Source organism: Canis aureus, chromosome 31 (genome assembly GCF_053574225.1).
Source record: "Canis aureus isolate CA01 chromosome 31, VMU_Caureus_v.1.0, whole genome shotgun sequence".
Classification (NCBI taxonomy): Eukaryota; Metazoa; Chordata; class Mammalia; order Carnivora; family Canidae; genus Canis; species Canis aureus.
The window spans coordinates 22,191,745-22,200,549 of record NC_135641.1 but is presented as its reverse complement, the minus strand read 5'-3'; the positions used below and the strand labels follow the sequence as shown (position 1 = coordinate 22,200,549).

At 50.1% G+C, this 8,805-nt stretch overlaps 1 long non-coding RNA gene across 4 annotated transcripts in view; it reads right to left on the bottom strand.

Annotated features, from left to right (window-relative positions):
- Positions 1-453: 453 nt before the first annotated feature.
- LOC144302519 (uncharacterized) overlaps positions 454-8,805 on the bottom strand; it is a 48,831-nt gene continuing 40,479 nt past the window's right edge. For all 4 annotated transcript variants that reach the window (XR_013369413.1, XR_013369412.1, XR_013369414.1 and 1 more), the window contains one exon: positions 454-6,745. This is a non-coding gene — a long non-coding RNA (uncharacterized LOC144302519). The remainder of the gene's footprint in view (positions 6,746-8,805) is intronic.

Here is an 8,805-nt window from a genome sequence, read left to right as displayed (position 1 = left end):
AGGCCACGTTGTCGGCCACTGCTCCCAGCTAGAGTTTCTCCCTCCAGCATTCTTCTGGGTCACACTTTGGAGCATTTCTCTGTTTCTGTGTGTTCTTTTCACAGAAAAGACATTTCACTTAACATGCCTGTAAGAAAATAGGACCAAGACTAAACCCTGAGAACTTCTTCCTCCACCATGAGGGAGAAGTCCCAGGAAAATGGGCTGGGATGCTTACTGGGACCTTCAGAACCTGTAGCCCTGTGGATGCCGGATGCCATTTGTTGTCTGTCTGCCAGCACTGCCTGGGGTTCCCACACCAGCCAGTTGTGCTGCCAGGGGTCCTGCTGGAGAGGTGGGTGGGCAGGCAGGAGCGTCACACAAGATAGGGTCTGTTCCCTGGCTGAACTAGGAAGAAATGTTTATCCCTCACCTCTGGGCCTCTAATGAATTCCAATTCAAGCCACACAGGCCTAGGAATCCATAGTTTTAATCATTTCAAAAACTAGCCCCACTCTGGGTAAAATTACAATGCGCAAGAAGCTCAATGGAGCTTAAAGGCCACAACCTCATTATCATTTCATTAGACTCACATTTCAGCAAGATGGAAAGAAATGTTCTCACACACCACCCCCTCCCACGGCTCTCCTCTCCTCCCCCAGCCCTGTGGAATAAGTCTGGAGGACAGAGATGGTTTACAACAGCTGTCAGCTAGGAGAGCCACTGGCCCACTCCCATCATGCTCTCTGCCCAAGGAGGAAGCGTGCGGCGCAGCCGCCGGGAGACCTCAGCACAAATCAGCGCAGATGCCTCCCAAATCAAGTTTGCGACCCTGCAAAGTTTAGTAAAAACAACCCCCGCTGTCAGTTTGGTTTCTCACAGCTGGAGGGGTCAAGTCGTCAACACAGTGTAAACCCAGGCCAGCAGAGCCTTGTCCTGCCCGGGCCCCAGACGCCCTCTGGGAAGCAAAGGGTTTGAAAGTGTCTTAAACTTGCCTGGTTTGTTTATTTTCCAATGTTTAATGATATTGTCCATGCAAGGAACAGACCCCCAGCTCCTGCTAACAATTAAAGAGGTTTTCTAATTTGGGAGAAAATGTGATTTAAAAAAAAAACGAAGAGAGAAAGAACTTGCGCAGGAAGTAAGACGAATAATTCACATTGAGAGCACACCTGCAGAGAAGTGGGGGGAGGCCTGCAAGGACCCAGGTTGGACGGGGAGCACCTGGTGGGAAAGCTGTGGGGCCGGAGGGGGCCTGGCCATCACCTGACCCGGCCATCTCGGGGCAGCCTGGGACGTGGCTGCTTCTCTGCTGTCGCCTTACCACCGCCCCGTCACTGCGGTTTCACGAGTGTGCCTTGGATCTGTGACCCCGGTGTTTACAGGCCTCACCATCTCGTAAGCCCAGCTGGGTTCCCAGCAAAGAAGTTACCCATTTCACTGCCGCTTGCCCCCATCTGCCCTAGGCTCACTCTGTGGCTGGCAGGACTCTTTGGGGGGTGCCCCGCCTGCGCCTGTCAACAGGCCGTCATGGAGGGTGCATGCCGTGCCTTACACACAGCCCCGGTCCCTTGCTGCAGGCGTGCCCTGTAAGAATGCTGCTGCCCAGGCCCGGCACCTTGTCTCAAAGCCCCCCAAAAGGGTGGTGCTGCCTGCCTGGTATCCTCGGTGCACTGGCACCTCATGGTGTCCTGTGCCCTTCCTTCCCCCTCTGGTCACACCGTGTCACCTGGACACCAAACAAGCCTGCCTTCTCTGAGTCCTACAGAAGAGGCCCTATAAAAAAAATGCCCTTGGCTTCTTCTGAGGCCTCTCTCCCCACAGGGCTGAGATGCTAGGGTAGATAGAGGCAGGGGTGCAGTGAGGTGCACCTCCCTCCATTTCCCTATTCTTCCCCGTACTGCTGGTCAGTGCTCATGCCCCAGGCTTCCCCCAGTCTAGCAGGCATATCTGAATCCCACAGCTAGAAATGGTCTAGGCTGGAGTTGGGTGCCCTCCTCCATGTTCTCAGACCACTGGTCCTCAACCTTGGCTGCGTATGAGAATCACCCGGGGGAGCTTTTTCCATATCCTTTTGCCAAGGCCACACCCACACCAAGAAATCAGAATCTCTGGGCAATGGTGATTTTTTAAGCCTTCCTAAGGCGGTTCCCATGTGTAGCCAAGGTCGAGAACCACTGCCTTAGAGGAATGAAAAGAAGAAGAGCGGAGGAGGTAGGGGTCAGGAGGCAGGGAGGGAGGACAAGGCCAAAATTGGGAGTCCTTTTCCTGGGATGGAAGGGAGCTGAAGCAAGCCAGACCTGGTGCCACACCCCGGGACACACACTGAGAAAACCCAATGAGTCTTTTGTCAAACCTGCCAGTGACTCGGGCTGCCGCTGTCAGTATCTCTTTCAGCTGAGTCAAGGTACTGGGAGAGTCCAAGAAGACAAGTGCCTTCAGACCTGGTGGCATCCAGGCCTGGTCTGTGGCTGTGGCGGAGACAAAATCCTGCAATTGCCAGGGCATCGGGCGAGCTCTGACCTAGCCCGGGGTAGATTTCCAAACTGTCCAGGACAGCGGCCCATTGGCCGTCCAGAACCATGTAACCAAGGCCTGACCCGCACTAGCTAGGTGCACAGAGTTGGTTCATTCATTCATTCATTCATTCATTCATTCTTCCACCCATGTTCGTTCGTGTGTCCATTTGTCTATTCGCTCACTCACATCTGAGCATGTCAGAGCTGTGTGTAAGGACCCCAGATCCCATATGCAGCCCAGTGGTTCCCAGGCTTTGTTTTTAGCTGAGGAATGCTGGTTTAAGTGAAACCGTATGGAAGCATAAACAAATACGAGGCAAGCTGCTCTGGTGAGAGCAGGACAAGAGGCCCTGGGCCTGGCCTCTTCACCGCCCTCCTCCCGAGGGGGCTTCACCAGATTCTCCTGATCAAGGAGAAACAGGGTTTGGAAACCTGTCCTCTTATGGGGACACTGAGGCACAGAGCAGGATGGGGCCTTGCCCAGAGTCATACAGATTTCATGGAACAAACTTTACTGCACGAGCTGTGAGGGGAATACAGGGCTGGGTAGGATGCAGCCCTTACAAAATGGAGAAGCTTACAGCATGAATATATACCTGCACCTTGGATACTTGGAACCATTTGGTCCAGTTTAATCCGTAGACCCACCTCTCTTTGTTTTTGGCACAAAGCCCTTGCCAGCATCTTCCTCAGTACACGGCACTCACGGGGAGCTGCAACCTCGTCCTCCAGCACCTTCCAGGCCTGACGCACATTCAGCATGCCAGCACCCACTCCAGCTGTCCCAGTGGTGTTAGTGGGTATTAAATATTTTGAATATCATACTTGGATTCCACGATCAGAGTTTCCAAAGAATAAGGACCAGACAGTAACAGAAAACAGCAGTAACTAGATTCAACAAAGCCCGCCTTCTCACTGCAATTATTTGATACCAGATCCACCCGAGGTCTTTCATAAAAAGGGGAGACCGTTTTCTTCATGGGGTGATTTCCACTGGGAACTTTCTGGGGTGAGGCCTTCTGAAGATGCATGTTGGGCACGGGTGGCTAGGCTGTCTTCTGAGATGAACCGAAAGGACACAGTGCCGGAGGACCGAGATAGTCCCGAGGCCAGTCTCCAACCTTTCCACTGGCCAGCAGGGTTATGTGCGCACAGGACAGGCACCTATCGGGCTTGGAGTCATATGTGCAGTGTGTGCTGTCCTCCCAGGAACTGCCCTCAGCTGAAGGGACCTAGCTGTCTTGCCTAAGTGATGCCTCTTTCCAGAGAGGTATAATGACTCAGCCCCCTTGCCTTGATGGGGAAACATCTTTGAAGGGCCACCCAAGCTTTGGTGTGCCCCATGCAAGTAGCTGAGGCTTCTTGGCGACCCCATGCCATATAACCTCTCCCTCTGCTCGGTCCTACCAGTCCCATGACTCCCTTATAGATGTTGTCCCATGAGCATTCCCTCCATTAATCTTCTGCATTCAGGTCTTCCTCCCCAAAGTCTATTTCCAAAGGAACCTGACTCTCAGAACCACACATCCACAAAACAGGGGCGATAATCCCTACCTCGCAGAGCAATTGTAAGGGTAACGTGAGCTCATGGTTCACCTGAAATTTCATCTCTAACATTGTGCCTGGAATATAGTGAATGATCCATGCACACTTACTCACTTCTTTCCTCTCTCTACTCTTTCTTCCTCCAAGTGTGTTTAGAAGTTTTATTATGAGTGTTTTCTCTCCTCTGAGGGAGACCTCTAGCTCTCTGTTCATTGGCAGAGCAGACGTGATCGACATATTCCACACCCAGTAAATGTCCAATCCCTTCTTTGTGTTCAAGTGTTCTGCATAGCTGTGCTCACCTCTCATACCAAAACATAAACATAAACACACACACACACACACACACACACACACACACACGATTGCAGAATTCTGCAATCTTTGAAGCTTTGCAAACACCCAAAGCTTCACACCATCACCACAACACACACAATCCAAGAATTGCTTGTGTAGAGACCTATATAAACAAGTGAGACATCCCAGGAAGGAAAGATCATTTCCTGGTGGTGGAATCAAGAAGGTCCTCATAAAGGAAGTCACATTTGTCATAAGTTTTGAAGGATGAGTAGAAATCCAGCAGGCAAAGAGGGTAGGAGTAGATTTCTAGGCCAAGGGAATGGTGTGGCGGTCAACTGTGGAGTTGGAAAACACAAAGCATGCCCAGGCAAGTCCTACAGTCTTGGCTGAAGACAGGGTTTTTCAGAGGAGGACGAGGGGGAGGAGTCAAGCGTGGGAAGATAGTTTGGGATGTGATTGGGTGGGGCCTTGAATGCCAAGCCGAGACTGGAAGTAATGGGGTTCCACTATTTATGAAGGTGAGAAGAGCTTTATGAAAATCAGTCATGGAGAGGATTGAATGGGAATGACACCAGAGGACAAGAAATCAGGGCAGAGGCTATGGTAATAGCGCTAGTGGGGACATCTCCCACTTGGCAGGGGCATTGGTGGGTCAGGAGGGCAGGAGTCCCAGGGTGGGATCCTTGACCTCTTTTTCAGATCACCACTACTATTAAGTCCTTCAGGAGCAACTGTGCAAATAACTCAGCTCCTGATCTTTGAAAGGCAACAAGTGAGCTCGCTCCCCAACAATTGTTTGGGGAAGTGAAAGAGGAAACTGACCTCAATATAATGGTGCCTGACTCACTGTTTCTGAGTGACCTTGTGCAGAACTCTCTGAGCCTGCTGCCAGTCACCTCCTGTGTCCACACCTTATCTCATAGGAATGTAGACGGTAAAAGGGAGACCCATGCATGAAACACCTAGAGAAACGTCTTGAAATAGGACAGACCCAGCTTTATCCCTCAGTCCTTTGTTGTAAGGCCCTGAGCAAATCACTACACCTTTCTAGGCCTCAGTTTCCTCATCTATAAAAAGATGATAATAACTATCACCATCTATTTGTGGGATTTTTATGAGATCAAATAGCCTAATAAACCTGAAGGCACTTAAAGTTCTTTGGAAGCAGGTGCTAAAGACACACAAGGATGTAATTGTCAATGCTGTTATATAATTGCCCCCACCCCTGTAGCCCTGTCTCTCTTTTCCCTGAAGAGTCCAAATGCTGTTTATGGCATTCTGCTCTTCATGAATAAATCTCAAATGCCTCCTCTTGTTTCAACTGGGCCTTACACCAGAAGGCTCCACAGATACTGCTTACCTGAAAGGGACCTTGAGTCAGATCCTGCAAAAGCCAGGAGGAGAGGGTTTGGCTGAGAGTACCTGGGGAAGGTGACGAAAAGGGGATGAGTCACCACCCCTCAGCAGGGAAGCTGCTGGTGTCTTGATCAGGGCCAGGGAAAGGCAAGTGACTCAAGGTGGGACTTTCTGGGCATGGAGGAACTATGATCACTCACCCCTCCAGTTCCTTCATCTACTTGCCTGCATCGACCCAGAGGCCACCTCCCACCCAGTCCATGAAATCTAACGGTGTAGCCAATGCCAATGTGACTCAGCAACCATGTGACCTAATATTCCTCATCTGTAAAATGGGTCTAATCATCTCTGAGCTAGCGGCCTTACGGGGCTGACGTGAAGAGGGTCCTCTGGGCTGAGGATGCAAGAATGCTTTGGGACTATAATATGTTGTACCAAAGTAAAGGGCTATTTATGGGGATTTTTCAAGGCTATGTTATAAGACAATTTGTTGCCTGGTGGGGGGGATGATGGCTGGAGGCTATGAGAGAAGCTGTGGGGATCCCAGAATGTCAGTTCCCTCCAGACCCGAAGTTCCAAAGCTGGGTAGAAAGTGTCTCTTGAATATGGGTGTCCAACAGAATCTCTCTTGGTGTTCTGATACAAAGCAACCCCTCAAAAAAAATCCCCAAAACCACAAAACCAGGACAGTATGGGAGTCACCATCTTCCAACAGCCCATGGCTTGGCTGTTCCCAAGTGTCTTTGGACTCTCTGGACAGAGGCATGGGGCTTGCCAGGGACAGTGACACCCATCCACCCAGACTACAAAGGAGCATGGCTAGGAGATGGCAGTCTCTATCTAATTAGGGAGAAGTCAGAGCTGAGCTACCAAGAGGCTAAAGTCCCCTTCCCAGGGCAGGTCTGCCATCAATGGAGAAAGGGAGATGTCCTCAGCAGCAAAGTGCCCAGTGCTCCCAGGGCAGCAAGCATCCAGCAGGAATACGGTCAAGGCCAGAGGCAGGGCCTGCTTGATGTCTCTGGCTTGGACTCCTCCTCACAGGTGGGCTGGGGAGGGAGAGGAAATAGGTTAGTGTTCTCCAGGAGAAGTAGCCTCAGAAGAACATTTTCAGGTTCTTCATGAGGGTAGGACAGGGTTGATGGATTGGTGAGCCCCAAAGACCCTGAGCAAAGACAAGTTCTCCAATGTTCCAATGTGGAGAAGGTTTGGACCATCAGAGACTCTGTCCCTGCCTACTCTGACTTTAAGTGTTCCCCAGCCTCACAGGATTTCCTAACTCATTTAGTTAGGAAATCAGACTGTCTGTATTCAAATCTCAGGTCTATCACTAACCAGCTCTGGGGAACTTAGGCAGCTTATTTAACCTTTCTGGGCCTCCACTAACTCATCAGTATTTGGTGATAATAGTAGAACCTACCTCAAACCCTTGTTTTAAGAATTAAATATATTAGAGGGCTCAGCATAGTACTTGCCACCCTCTCGCAGTTGGCTCCTTTTGCTCCTTTTGCAAGACAGAGCTTCGGATCTATTTTTTGAAGACCTTCTTCCCTCTCTGTTCTGTGCCTTCCTCCAGAGTGGCACTGTCCCTTGTCACATTGCTCTTCTCCTGACTTCATGGTCACATCATAGCTTATGTAAGCTCATGGGACAAGCTGGCCACCATTCATCCTTCTCAGTTCTTAGAACCCTCAGTTCTCCACCTGCTCAGGCTTGAGATCCTTCTCTATGAATCTGTGTTCCTCTCATCTTTCAAAACTCTGCTCAAAACTCATGACCTTCGGGATCCCTGGGTGGCTCAGCGTTTTACTGCCTGCCTTTGGCCCAGGCCGCAATCCTGGAGTTCCGGGATTGAGTCCCACGTCAGGCTCCAGACATGGAGCCTGCTTCTCCCTCTGCCTGTGTCTCTGCCTCTCTCTCTCTCTCTCTCCCCCTCTCCCTCTATCATGAATAAATAATTCTTTTTTAAAAAAGGAAAATTTATTTAAAAAAAAACTCATGATCTTCATGAAACATGGCACAGTGTTTCAGAAAAGCTTAAGTTCTGGGCTCAGGCAGACCAGCTTAACCTATACCAGCTGTGGGACCTTGGGCAAGTCACCTCACCTCTCTTAGTCTCAATTTCCTGATATGTCAGATAAGGTAGGTACCCCTCCCTCACAGGATGAAGGAGAGGATAAAGTGAAATAACAACCCCTCGATGCCAGGTGCAGTGCTGGGAGGCAGTGCTGGCACACAGTAGGTACACAATACACATTTGCCTTCTCTTCTCCGTCCTCCAGCCTTCAACAATCTTTATAGCCACAATTGGCTCATTCTGTGTCTACTCTTGGATATTTATCATGTGGTGCTTACCCTTTCATTCATTTGACATTTATTGGGCATTTACTATTTGTCTCATGCTGCATAGGGCCTAGCAATGACTATCACCTAATCCCCACCCTGAGGAACTCACAGAAAAAAAATTTTTTAAGATTTTTTATTTATTTATTCATGAGAGAGACAGACAGAGCGAGAGAGAGAGAGAGGTAGAGACACAGGCAGAGGGAGAAGCAGACTCCATGCAGGGAGCCTGATATGGAACTCGATCCAGGGTCTCCAGGATCACACCCTGGGTTGAAGGTGGTGCTAAACTGCTGAGCCACCAGGCTGCCCACTCACAGAAAATTGAAAGGTTCAATACATGTGCAGCTAATCCTGGGGTCTTCTGGTGTCATAGCAGGGGCCTGTATACAAGGTACTCTAGATCCCGGCCTATGGAGTGACTAACGCTGATTTCACCAGTCAAGGGGCTTAGGTCAACTGAGCAAGCATTGACTGAGCCCATGCTGTGTGCCAGGTACAGTGCTAGGCACCAGGGATTCAGGATGAAGAAGACAGCGTCTCTATCCTCCAGGAGGGTGGGGTCCAGTGGGGAAGACAGACAAGAAGATGTAAGGATTATGCCGTACGGAAAGTTCCTGTGTGCCCAGGGTTCTGTTATGTAAGAGGGGGACAGCTAAATTATATGGCAAGGAAGACTTCCTGGAGGAGGTGGCATCTAAGACTTAAAAGACAAGCAGGAATTGGCTAAACAAAGGACAGACAGAAGGTCTGTCCATGTGGAGGG